Genomic DNA, 12,939 nt, shown 5'->3' with positions numbered 1-12,939 from the left:
TCAAGGCCTGGGCTACTTGAGACAACCCACCACCAAATTGCACAGAACCAATCACGGCCATCCCCTCCACCCGGGCACGCCTTGAGTTCAAAATCCTTTTTAAAATCATTATAGCAGTTAGTTTTTGTCAACTTGATGTCCACTGGAGCCATCTGGGGAGAGGGAGCTTCAGCGGGGACTTGTCTCCAGTGAGCAGCCTGTGGGTGGGTCTGTAGATTCGTGTTCCTGAGGACCAGGTCGTGTGCGAGGGCCATCACACGAGAAGTGATGTGACCCCTGGCAGGTGGTCCTGGGTTATGTAAGAGAGTAAAGTGAGCAAGCCATCAAACTGAGCTCCTCCACAGTCTGCCTTGGCTCTCTCAGTGATGGACTAGCACGTAAGAGGGAATCAAAGCCCCTCTTCCCCCGGTGACTTTTGGTCATGGTGTTTATCAAAACAACAGAGAACAGACTGGAACAATCCCCAAGCAAAGGGGCTACATGTGAATGACAGCAAAGGCAATAGCCCATAGAATGAGCCCCCCGAAGAGCTGTCAGAAAAGCTTTTAACAAACTGAACATACTTTGAACAGCAAGAGCTCCCTGACTCAGGCTTTTATCACACCCAAGGAGTGCAGGGTCCTGCTTAGGCTGTCCTACCGTGACAAAAGCTAGCGCTTTGAGAAGACGGAACTTCAGCTGGGAAAATGCCTGCATCAGATTAGCCTGTGGTGCGTTTTATTAATGACGAATGTGGGAGGGCCCAGCTCCTGGGGGGGTGCCAACCGTAGGCAGGTGCTCCTGTGTTCTATAAGGAAGCAGGTAAATGCGCCATGAGGAAAGGAAAAGGCAGGTAAACGGGGCTCCTCCGTGGCCCCTGCCTTGGGTTCCTGCCTTGACAGATGACAACTGTAGACTGAAACAAACCCTTCCCTCCACAAACGGCTTTTGGGCAGTGTTTGTCACGGCAATGGGAAGCAGCCTAAGACAGAGACTGGTACCCAGCGTGGGATTTTTTTACTGTGACAAAATGTCGCTTTGGGAAGGAGCAGTAAGAATGGGGGAGGGGTAGGAGGAGAAAACAAGAGTCCCTAAGGACTAGAGAAACAATTCTGATCCTTTGCATTGGAATGGAAATAGTGTTCGTTTCCATTACCAGAGTAGAAAACATTTTGCCTAGAGGACACTGGGCGGAACACCCAAAGAAGTATTGCCTGCTTTGGTAGAAAATTACCGTACTCTGAGCGCTGTTCCAGAGGTGCCCAACAAGACCCCAAAGGAGTAAATTGTCACCAAGAATGTTTATAGAAATGTAAAAATACTCAACATCCAACAGGAAAAAAAATTCATAATGCCTGGTATCGTGTGCAGAGAGGCAGGAGACAACCACTGTCCAGGACAATCAGCTGAAGGTGATGTAGAATTGGAGTTGATACTAGAGTTAGCAGAGATGGGCCGGGAGACAGCTCTACACACATTCTACACATTCAACAAGTTGAGCTGGTTGTAGCGGCTCTTGTCTGTATTCCCAACACTGGGTGCAGCAAGATGGATGTGAGTTTGAAGCAAGCCTTGTCTTCAGAGAAATTTCCTTGTATCTCAGGAAATAACAAGCCATGTACGGTGTCACATGCCCCTAATATTAGAAGCTGGGAGGTAAAAACAGGAGGATCTTGAGTTCAAGATGATCCAAAACTACATGGGAAACTCGAGGTCACCCTGGCTGGATAATTCCCTATCTAAAAGGGTGGGGGGGTTGTTTTTTGTTCGTTTGTTTCATTTTGGTTTGGTTTAGTTTGGTTTTATTTTCCAGAGTTTCTCTGTATAGCTCTGGCTGTCCTGGAACTCACTCTGTAGACCAGACTAGCCTCGAAATCACAAAGATCCACCTGCCTCTGCCTCCCTTGGTGCTGGGATTAAAGGCATATGCCACCATCACCCGGCTGGGAGGGAGTTTTGTTTTTTAAAGTCTCTAACTGGACCTATGGAAATAAAAGGCAGACTGTATGACAACAGCAGGTTATAGGGGAGAATATAAGATTCTTTTTTAAATTTTATTTTATGTGCACAAAAGTCTTGTCTGCCTGTGTGTATATGCACCACATGCATTTCTGGTGCCTGTAGAGTTCAGGGGAGGGCATCCGATTTGGAAATAGACTTACAGATGGTTGTGAGCCAACTCACGAGTGCTGGGAACTGAACCCGAGTCTTCTGCAAGAGCATCCAATGTTTTTATCAGGTAAACCATCTTTTCAGCCCCTATTGTAAGGTTCTCATGCTACATGATATATAACAAAATCCCTACCCTATATGTGTATATTATTTTCAGATAGAATATGATAGATAATAATATAAGCTTTGGGGCAGCCACTAAAGGGACAAAATGACCATCAGTGGTTGGATCAGGATCAGGGGTTTCCAGGTACTTGGCCTCTTATTCCAAGAGTTGAAATGAAATCCCACACAGATTTGCAAAAGTAGCAAAGAACCCTTACTTAAAGCAAAATAATAGAAAAGATCAGAAGACACCGCAAGCGAGCAGTGGCCACACGAATCAAGACACTGAAGGGCACCTGCTATTGTCCGGGGCTTCCTTTCCTGGAGCTCAGTAAAAGGGTGACTTTAGTTACTAAGGACCTAGTGAGAATGGTTATGTCTACTAACTGAGAGATTGCCTTATGTAATACTTTCTGGGGTATGTGTCCCTCATCACAAGGCATCTGATTTTAATCACATGCCTGCTCAAGTACGCATAAAATGGTTCACTCCTTAAAGGCTCACTTGAGGACACGGTTTTGTTTAATTGTGATTGAACCCAAAACCAATTCAAGCCAGGTCTTTACATTCCTTGTACCCAGATACACTGGAAATGTATATGAATTTCACCATCCAAGTGCAGAGAATAATGGGACCCTGCATCATGAATTCATCCCCAAGGCTTAGGACCATCACTGAAGCAGAGACTGAAAGAGGCAGAAGTTTTGGAGGACAATCACAGAACAGCATCTTCTGGACAGAACAGGATCTCTGGACTCATGAACTTACAACAGTTGTGGTTATTTACACAAAGCCTACACAAGATCAAGACAGTGGACATTATAATGTGGACAGGCTTGTCTGTGAGCTCCTACCACTAACCAAAGAACTATTAGCACTCTATGGCCTCTATGGGACAGAGAGACGGTTTTCCTGAAAAGTGTGGCCCCGTGCACAGTTGACCATGCTCCATGGATGGCCCCTAGAGTGTAAGGTCTGTACAAATTGTACTTGGGTTACTAGAGAAAGAGAGAGAGAAGAGGAACAGGAGCATCTACCTGGGTGTGGTGTTGCATACCCTTCATCCCAGCATTAGGGAGGCAGAGGCAAGCAGATCTCTGTGAGTTCAAGGCCAGCCTGGTCTACAGAGTGAGTTCCAGGACAGCTGGGGTATATAGAAAAGCCCTGGAGAGGGGGGGGGGGTCATGAAGTTGAGATGAGTGGGAAACTGAGGAGAAAAATCTGGGAACTAGGGGGAGAGGTAGGTGATAAATATAATCAAAGTATACTTACGGAATCCTTAAAGAATTGACAAAAAAATGTTGCTAGTGGAAGAGAAATTTACCCCACAGATCAGAGAGGGAATGTATGTGTACTCCCTGCAGGTGGGGTCCAGGGTTGCTGGATCCATTATTCAGAGACTGCTGTGTATGCATAGCTTCTAGGTAAAGGAAATGGCTTTCAGTTGCATTATTAGGAGGTGCATAACCCAACCTAAATAGAGTCCCAGGTTACTGAGCTGGTTTTTGTGCTTGCCTGCCTCAAAAATAGCTTGTAGCTGGTATGGAGATAAAGCATCGTCATAAGGTTTTCTATGGGGCTGGGGAGCTACCTCGTGGCTGAGTGCTTGGTGCACAGCTTTGATGACCTAAGTTCAGATCTCAGGGTCCACATAACCAGCCAAGAGTGGTCTCTTACCTGCCCTTAAACCCAGCAGTGCAGAAGGCAGTGCCAAGAGGATCGCTGGGGCTTGGTGGCCAGCCTAGTGATAGAAGGGAACATTTGATGCTCGCCTCTGACCTCTGTGCACACGTGTGTATAGACTACACCTCTGCCCCGCACTCCACTCTCACAAACTCTATTAGTTCAAAAAAAGTGGACAAATAATCTTCCCTCAAGGAGCAACCTCTTGATTGGTTATCCGATTCCAAGTAGTCAGCCCTGAAATCACATACACAGGAACGGAAAGACCCAGTAGATTATATCTATATGTTTGCGTGCTTATATATGGAACAATAACAGCCAGGGAGGGGAGATGCCAGGCGTTGGAAGGGAACAAGGGAGCAGCGCATGGGAGGAGTTGGAGGAAGGAATCAAAGGGAAACATAATTATGTTTTGATCTTTTGAAAGTTAGTAAAAATAATTTTAAAGTGTGCAGAAAAAGCAGAGCAAATAACAGGTGAGACAAATAGAAAGCAATCAGGAGGAAATCTGCTTGAACAATATTATTAATTATACTTAAAAACACCCATTAGAAGGCAGATTCTTTTTTTTTATTTATTAAAGATTTCTGTCTCTTCCCCACCGCCGCCTCCCCTTTCCTTCCCCCTCCCCCAATCAAGTCCCCCTCCCTCGTCAGCCCAAAGAGCAATCAGGGTTCCCTGCCCTGTGGGAAGTCCAAGGACCACCCCCCTCCATCCAGGTCTAGTAAGGTGAGCATCCACGAAACTGCCTAGGCTCCCACGAAACCAATAGGTACAGTAGGATCAAAAACCCATTGCCATTGTTCTTGAGGTCTCAGTAGTCCTCATTGTCCACTATGTTCAGCTAGACCGGTTTTAACCCAGGCTTTTTCAGACCCAGGCCAGGTGGCCTTGGTGAGTTCCCGATAGAACATCCCCCTTGTCTCAGTGTATGGGTGCACCCCTCGCGGTCCTGAGTTCCTTGCTTGTGCTCTCTCTCCTTCTGCTTCTGATTTGGACCTTGAGATTTCAGTCCGGTGCTCCATTGTGGGTCTCTGTCTCTGTCTCCTTTCATCACCTGATGAAGGTTAATATAGAAGGCAGATTCTTAGAGCCAATGAAAAAGGCAAAACTTTGGAGCCAGAATAGTTAGGAGCACATACTACTCTTGTAGAGGACTGGAGTTCAATTCCCGGTACCTACCTCAGCAGCTCACAACCTCCTGTAACTCCAGCTCAAGAGGATCTGGCCCCCTCTTCTGTGGGCCCTGTGTTCACATGCGCCCCTCACACACACATACAAACAAACAAACATATAATTTAAACTAAAACATTTACAACCAAGAATCTACTATACGCTGCCTGAAAGCACACTGAAATGTAACTATAAAGTTGCTAATAGCAACAAATTGTTTTTTTTTTAAACTGGGAAAAGATAAACCACTAATACAAATCAAAAGAAGCACAAAGGAGCAGGAAGATGTCACAGCAAATTAAAGCGTTTGCCGTCAAGCCTGAAAGTCTGAGTTCAACTCCTGGAGCCCACATGGAAGAAGAAAAGAGGTGACTTCTGCAAATTGCCCTCTGGCCTCTATATACATTCACCCACATACAAATAAATAAAAAAGTAATTAAAAGTTTTTAAAATGAAACAAGGACTATAGTTCAATAGCAGAGTATGTGCCTAGTGTGCACAAGTCCCTGGGTTCAATCGCCAGAGCAGATGACAGGAAGGTGGAGAGAGAGAGAGACCCATATACACACAGACATGTAAAGAGAGGAACAAAGAAAATGAGAGGCCAGTTTTGTTTTGTTTTCAATATCAAGCAAAAAAAACCAAATACATCAAAGCAAAGACTATTAATAGAATAAAGAAGGTCGTTCATTTTATACGCGTAAAAAGATGGGTCAGTTATTAAGGGAAATAATCCTCAATATTAATAAACCAAATAACAGACCCTTAGTGCATATGCAGGGAAAAAAAACCCGCAAGGTAAGTGCTGAGAAAGTGGGCACATCCTTGGCTATAGCCAGAGATGAAATATTCCACTCTCAATAATCCTGAACTCCAGAGTTTGTATTCCTCAGCCCTCCAGAACCATAAACTGTAGTATACCTCTTCTCTTTATATGTAGGTACTCTGCACAGCAACAGAGCACTGACAAGGCCTCCACTAATACTGGCCAAACAAGAATTTAAAGTGTCCAGGCATGGTGGTACACACCTTTAGTCCCAGCACTTGAGAAGCAGGTGGATCTCTGTGTATCTGAGGGCAGTCTGGTCTACGGAGCAAACTCCAGGTCAGTAGGAGCTGCACTGTGAGGCCTTGTGAAAACAGATAAAGAAATAAATTTATAATCACAGCCAAGAATGAGGAGGAAAGAAAAATACACAAGAGGAACCGGAAATGGAAAGGCATCAGAAGTGACTGCATTTCCCATCACTCACAGCAGGGAGTTAGCACACACTGAACCGGGTTGTGCCATGGGGAAACTGTGACGTCCGCATAGACATTACAGTCACAGTGCTAATGGCCGAGGGAACTGACAACAGGCTCGCCACGAGGAAACTTGCCCCTTTTCCGGTTGGTATTACTTTGTACTCTCTGAATTCTGTAGCCAAACATATGCATTACTTTTAAAATAAATGCCCCATGTTCTCCCTTATTGTCTTGCTGTTGTTCGATTTCAGATTTAAGACAGATGAGGACAGTAGACTATGTCTATTTTTATAGTTTTATGGTCTGTGCATGCATGTTTTCCAGACGAAGCTCAGGCACTTTACAGCCTGTCTCCACACGATGCTGTTTTCCAAAGAAACACTACCCCACATCCAAAAATAACAGAAAGGGAACTTAAATCTCCACCTTCATGCCACGAGGACATCAAAGGGGGATTCCCTTCATAAGCCAGAACAAAGTCTTATGAAATCCCTGCTCTGGCCTTCCCTCAATATCTCACACCACATGGGGGCTGGTGGGGCCCCTCCTACCCTCACCACCAGTACACTCTTTATTGGGGGAAGCACGCAAGGGTGAGAGAGTCCTTCCGAGGGAAAGTCTAGCTTGAAACTCCAGAACTTTTACCCCCAGCGTCTGAGACATAACCTGCTGGAATCTCTTGCAAAACTCTTGTTTCCGGCTCTGTATGTTCTAAACTAGGTCTTACCCCCTCTGCATTCCCACAAGCCAGTCCCCCGACCATGGCAATGCTGCGGGCATAGCGGTGCCTCGCACACCAAGTGCACATGGAAACTGTCGTTTGGAATACAGTTTTTATAAAAGTGGGCGCGAGTGAAGAGGAAGGAAATGAGTGTTTACCGAGTATCTGCTGTGGCTGTGCCTGTGACGTGTCCCTCGGTGCTCTGTTCTGGCTCAGTAATTTTCAAGTGGAGCACGAAAGGTAGACAGAAGTACAGAGAGTTCAACTGAGCCCCCACGGAACCCGGATACTCTCTCCTATATGTGCAAACACACGCAGTATAAAACCTTCTTCTACCTCGACACGCACATAAACTGAGACACGGGACATATTTGCCAGTCTTGTGCCCCAAATTCTGCTTGAGCTTTAAGCATGAAGGATGAGAGAGAAAGGTAACTAACGTCGTTGAAACCCTGAAGGGGAGGGTGCGCACTTCTCTGTGTACACATGTGCGTGTTACTCGGGTGTTGCTAACGCATACATATTCAAAGATGCCCACTAGATGGCAAACCCACATCTCAAATGCTAATGTTGACTGGGATCCTCCTGGAAGTCTGTGGAATTTTAATAAGCCAAGCCCAATTCCTGAAAGGCTGAGATATTGTATACAGTTTCAGACTATGCAAATAAACTTTGTGATGGTAATCTTACAGATAACTTCTGGGGATGCAGGGTAAACTTACACTTCCTTAGTCTATGTGACTCGGCATCCATGCAAACTGACAGTCTTGATAAATTCCCTTGACAAAACCATAGGATGGTACAGCTAGGCTTCAAGGCCGATTGTGGGACTAAAGTTAGTGACAAGACAAAGACAGGGCTCCAAGCAGCTTCACTCCTGGGCTGAGACACCCACGGAGCTAGGGTGCACTTCCTCTCTCGCTCAGGCATGGGGGTGGGAGCTATGTGGAAGCAGTGTTACCTTCCCTGTAGCTTCCTGCATCTCCGCTCCACCCCGGGTTAGCCGACCCTGTAGACCCTGTGCGATAGGACCCAGTCTAGACTCGGATCTATAACACACTGCCCTATCCTATCTAGCTCCTCTCTCGGCAAAAGCCAGATTTGCCCCCCCTCTCCCACATCCTATATTGACATGCACAGATCCTGGCCTCCTACACCTCTGAGGGTATTTTTAGAAAAGCTACCTTGCTGTCATGAACATAGTATTGACAGGCCAGGCCAGTCAATGAATAAATGCTGAGTGTAATGACATTTCATAGACTCTCAAAAATGTCAGTGTTCGGGCCTTGGGATAGAGTCACCAAATTTCTCATGGAAGAGTAGGACCCTGTGGTGACTGGGGTGGGGAGACCCTGGAGTGGGGACTGGGCCCTTAAGGTGGTTCCACAGAGCTTCCCATTCTCTGGTTCCCAAGCAAAAGAAAGACCTCGGTGTCCTTCAAAATGTGACAGTTCCCTCTACTGCCATTACCTGGAGCCACTGAAGACTAAAAATACTAGACGGGAATGTGCGATGTTACAAAAATGTTCTATTCTAGTTATGTTTTCGTTGTTATTATCTTACCGTCCCTAACTTATAAACTGAATTTGAAAATAAGTGTACATGTGCACACACACACACACACACACACACACACAAACCATTGTCTATAAGGTTTGACACTGCAGTTTTAGTTTAGAAACATCTTCCTGTGGCTAAAGGGGACCAGGAGATGTGAGAAGACTGCCCCTGATTTCCCACATCCCACCGTCCTCTGGACCACAGGGTCTCTGTCTATTTTCACAGCAGTCATCCTTGACTGCCTGGAGCATCTTGCTAACGTATACAGTTTGTAAACAGTTGTTTAGCTTTCCTCCCATCTGGAGCTACTGACACTGGAGACTCCACCAGGAGAGAGTCAGGGGTAACTCAGACTGTTTCCAATTTCATCATTGGGGTAACAACTTCAGGTTCAGGACTTGGGTTATTTAGCTTACTTAATTATGATATTGGTTGGGCTCCCATAATGAAGTACTGCAAATTGTGTTTAAACACCAAAACTGTATTGTCTCACCATTCCAGATTCTAGATTCTAAGATCAAGGTGCTCTTGAGAGGGTTTCTTCTGAGGGCTGTGAGACAAATCTGTTTCGTACTCTTCCCAAGTGTCTGGTGGTTTCAGGCAATCTTCAATATTCCTTGCTGTCTTAGTCACTGTTCTATTGCCGTGAAGAGGCACTGTGACCAAGCATTTAATTGGGGCTGGCTTGCACCCATGTCCATCATGACAGGGAGCACCGCAGCAGGCATGGCTGGCGCTGGAGAAGTAGCTGAGAACTACAGAGAGAGAGAGAGAGAGAGAGAGAGAGAGAGAGAGAGAGAGAGAGAGAGAGAATATGCAACACCGTGCCCTGATGTGGGCTTTTGAAACTCAAAGCCCATTCCCAGTGGCACTCTTCCTATGACAAATCCACACCTCCTAATTCTTCTCAAATAGCGCTACTTCTTGGTGACTAAGCACTCAAATATACGAGCCTCTGGGAACCACTCTTATTCAACACCACATTTGCCTTGTTGGAGCATCGTTCTAGTTACCTTCATCTCTTCACGGCATCTTCTTGTGTCCGGGATGGATACAAACTGGGCCAGAGACTGTTAATTGAGTCTTAACTAATTACATCATAACCATTCTATTCCAAATAAAGTCACATCCCACAATACTAGAACTTCAGCAATTTGGGGAGGATGAAAGTCAACCAAACACTGACTACATATTCTAAAGGAAAAAGCCAAAAACATCTTCTAGTTTGAAGATGGGGCAGAACATGTACAATCGGGACTGTGGGGGACATCTCATCTCAGAAAGAATTTTAAAATATCCATTGGAAAATTCTTAATTATAGAAGCTCTGCTTTATATGTAAGATTAGAGACTAAACCTGTGGATCTTTTAAATTATTAGGAATTAATTATAAATCAAGAGGAATCAGAGAGGACTCCCATGAAATCAAATGAATGTGCAATGCATGGAAACAGAGACATGAATACAGATGTGGACACACACACACATATAGATCTGTGAAAAAAAATAACAGTACATCAGACTGCGCATGTTTGACTGGTCTCATTTAGGATCAGTTTGAAGAGTTCAGTACTTGTGTACTAACCACTGAAAATGCAGAACGTTGTAAAATTATTTTTCAAGTGTGATTTTGGTTAATTAGAGCCACTTCCTCACTACCCTCAAACCCTACAACTTTGACATAAGGAGAAACAACAGGAATATATCATCCCAACTGAAAACATTCACTGTAGGGTCATGGTTATATGGAGACAACAATGTGCATTTGTGACTATTTTACCTCTTATTTTCATGCTGACTTCTCTATGCTATGTTCCCAAAGTAGTAAAGAAAGCGGAACCTGGGATCGATGAGACAACAGAAGAGAGTGAGCCATGACAAAGTCACTCCCTAAGTACCTACAAAAGGCACTGTCCCCCCTCCAGGAAGGGACTCTCTTTCCCTTTTGAAAATGCTACTAGGTTCCAGTCACTTAAATATAAAGTAAATTATCTGAACTCGTGTTGGAACCGAGGAAAGTATAAATAAATAAATGTAAATTAAATATGCTTAAGGCTTACAAACCGGTTTATATGAGATAGGAAACCAGGATGCAAAATGGGGATGGGGGTGGGGCGGACACTCCTGAAACACTGGATGAACTGCAAGACAATGAAGATTTACTCTGTGTAAGAGACCGACAAACAAACAAACACTCATTTGTGTATGCAGGACCTATGTAGGATCTGTGTAGGTATAGATTAATCATCAGGCCTTTCCAATGCTCAGAGAAACTCCATAAGGTGTTCCCACCACCCTCATTAAGAGGAGAGCCCTGAGGATCAGCAAGGTTAGAAAATTTGCCCAACCAAGGGTCATAGGGCCAAAACTCAGCAGTGCCTGACCTAGGACCCAGGTCCGCCTCCGCCCACAGCCTCTACCTGCAGCTGGGAGCAAAAACCTGGGCTGGAGAGTTGCAGCTTCCGTCAAGCCCCCAACTACACCTGCATCTCCCAGTAGGCCTGAGGATAAAAGGCAAGAAGTCCCAGAGAAGAAGGCCCGAGTGGAAGGGGAGGGGACTGTGGAGGAAGACTACAGGGCGTCAAGGCCTAACAACAACTGTGTACGAGGAAAACAATTTCGCTCAAGAGGGCTATTTATAGGGATGTTCTTCCTCAGCAGTCCCTGCCCCCTCCCCTTTCTTTTGTGTTAAACGGCGCCTGGCAGATTGGTAAAGGGTTAGAGGCAGTGTACAGGAAACTGTGGAACACAATGAACGGGGCGGGGACAGATCCCCACCCACCTAAGAAAATCGCTTGCTCCAATGTGGAGGGACCCTGGAGGGAGACAGATGGGGCTCGGAGCCCGGGCTCTGATCCTTCTATAGTTTCTTTTTTTCCAATTCAGAAAAAAAGGCAATGTTCCCAAGGGGTACAGAACCCAGTGAAAGGGAAAACAGAGGCTGAAGGAGGAGGCACCAGAACCAAACCGGGATGACAGAAACAAGTCAAAGACGGTTTTTATCCCATGTCAATGCAGGATGGTTTTCCTGCGCGAAGACTTTCCAGTTTGAGAAGTCGAAGACATAGCAAAAGAAACGGTCTCAAGTTGTAGCTACTGGGAGGGATCAGAAAACACCTCCAGACGCTGGGGGCAGACTCTGGGGCCCTCTTAAAAAAAAGAACAGCCCAGTCATTTTTCTCTCTGGGCCCCTGATCAAAGGCCTCAAGCCAAACAGATTCAAAGGTAGACTCGGAGCCTAAGGGCTAAGCCCTGTGCTAGTTCAGATGTGGGCTGTGTAGGTTCTGATGGGGGCATAACAGCAATTCAGCAGGGACATTTGGCTCTCCTTCTAGTCTTGAAGTCTCTGCTCAGTCCTGGACCAGGAAGGAAGTGTCCCGCTGCTCTTTGGCAACCTCCGGGCCCATGTTGAGTGGGACTAGTGAGTTTTGTGCCTGCTCACAGAGTCTGAAACGCTAAAAACCCATTTCAGGGCAAACTGTGCATATTGGTGAAATGTCACAGTGATTTACAAAAGAAAATCGGGGAACGCAGAAAATCTCCAGACCTCTTAGATTAAAGCACACACACACACACACACACACACACACACACACACACACACACAAAGCGACAGTATTTGGTGTAAAGATACTAGAGCATGCCTAAAACACTGGTGAGGAAATTTTAATTTCTGAACTTGTTTCAAATATTACATGTAGCCAACTCTTCTTCCATTCTGTCAGTGTCTACTCTATCTTACCTTTCAAACTGCCAAAGAATATTTCTTCCTAGATGCCCTCTGGTGTGGCCCTTGATGTGCCAAGAAGTAGAGAGAATTTTAGCCTAGCCAGTGCCCAGTTCATAGGAACTTGGTTTGGCCTCTGACTCAGCCTTTCTACATCTAGACTCTGTGGAGGGGGGAGAGGAGGGGGAGAGGGAAAGTCAAATGTTTTTCTAACATTTCTCTTCCCTTCCATCTTTCCCATCCCCAAATTCCTCCTTACTTGCTTTTTCAATTGGGAGGGCAAAGCAATATGTAGGGCTCTCACCTTGAGTGACGCTGCTTTCCAAGTCTGGAATCCAAAAGAACTAGGTAGGCAGGCAGGCACACAGGCAGACTGTCCCTGACCGTACTGGAGATGGGTAGACTTGGAATTCCCTTCGCACTCGTTCTTCACACTGTTCCTGCTCACTCTTGGAATCACTCTTGGAAGTCCTGCTCGGAGCAACACTGGCCTTCATAGTCATGGAGACGGCAGAGCCCTGGGGAATTGACTGGTCAGGATGGAGAACTGATTCCTTTACTCTCATGAAGGAGTT

At 45.6% G+C, this 12,939-nt stretch overlaps 1 long non-coding RNA gene across 1 annotated transcript; it reads right to left on the bottom strand.

Moving 5' to 3' along the window:
* Positions 1-4,570: 4,570 nt before the first annotated feature.
* On the bottom strand, positions 4,571-7,494 carry LOC126505728 (uncharacterized). The gene is made up of 3 exons (XR_007592973.1): positions 7,237-7,494; positions 6,142-6,242; positions 4,571-4,996 (listed from the first exon to the last, which is right to left on the bottom strand). It is a non-coding gene; the product is annotated as an uncharacterized lncRNA (long non-coding RNA).
* Between the last annotated feature and the right edge of the window lie 5,445 nt (positions 7,495-12,939).

The sequence above is a fragment of the Alexandromys fortis genome, unplaced genomic scaffold (genome assembly GCF_014885135.2).
Source record: "Alexandromys fortis isolate MF-2015 unplaced genomic scaffold, M_Fortis_MF-2015_v1.1 scaffold_4, whole genome shotgun sequence".
Lineage (NCBI taxonomy): Eukaryota > Metazoa > Chordata > Mammalia > Rodentia > Cricetidae > Alexandromys > Alexandromys fortis.
The sequence above is the reverse complement of the archived record's forward strand: the minus strand, read 5'-3'. Positions and strand labels throughout refer to the sequence as shown.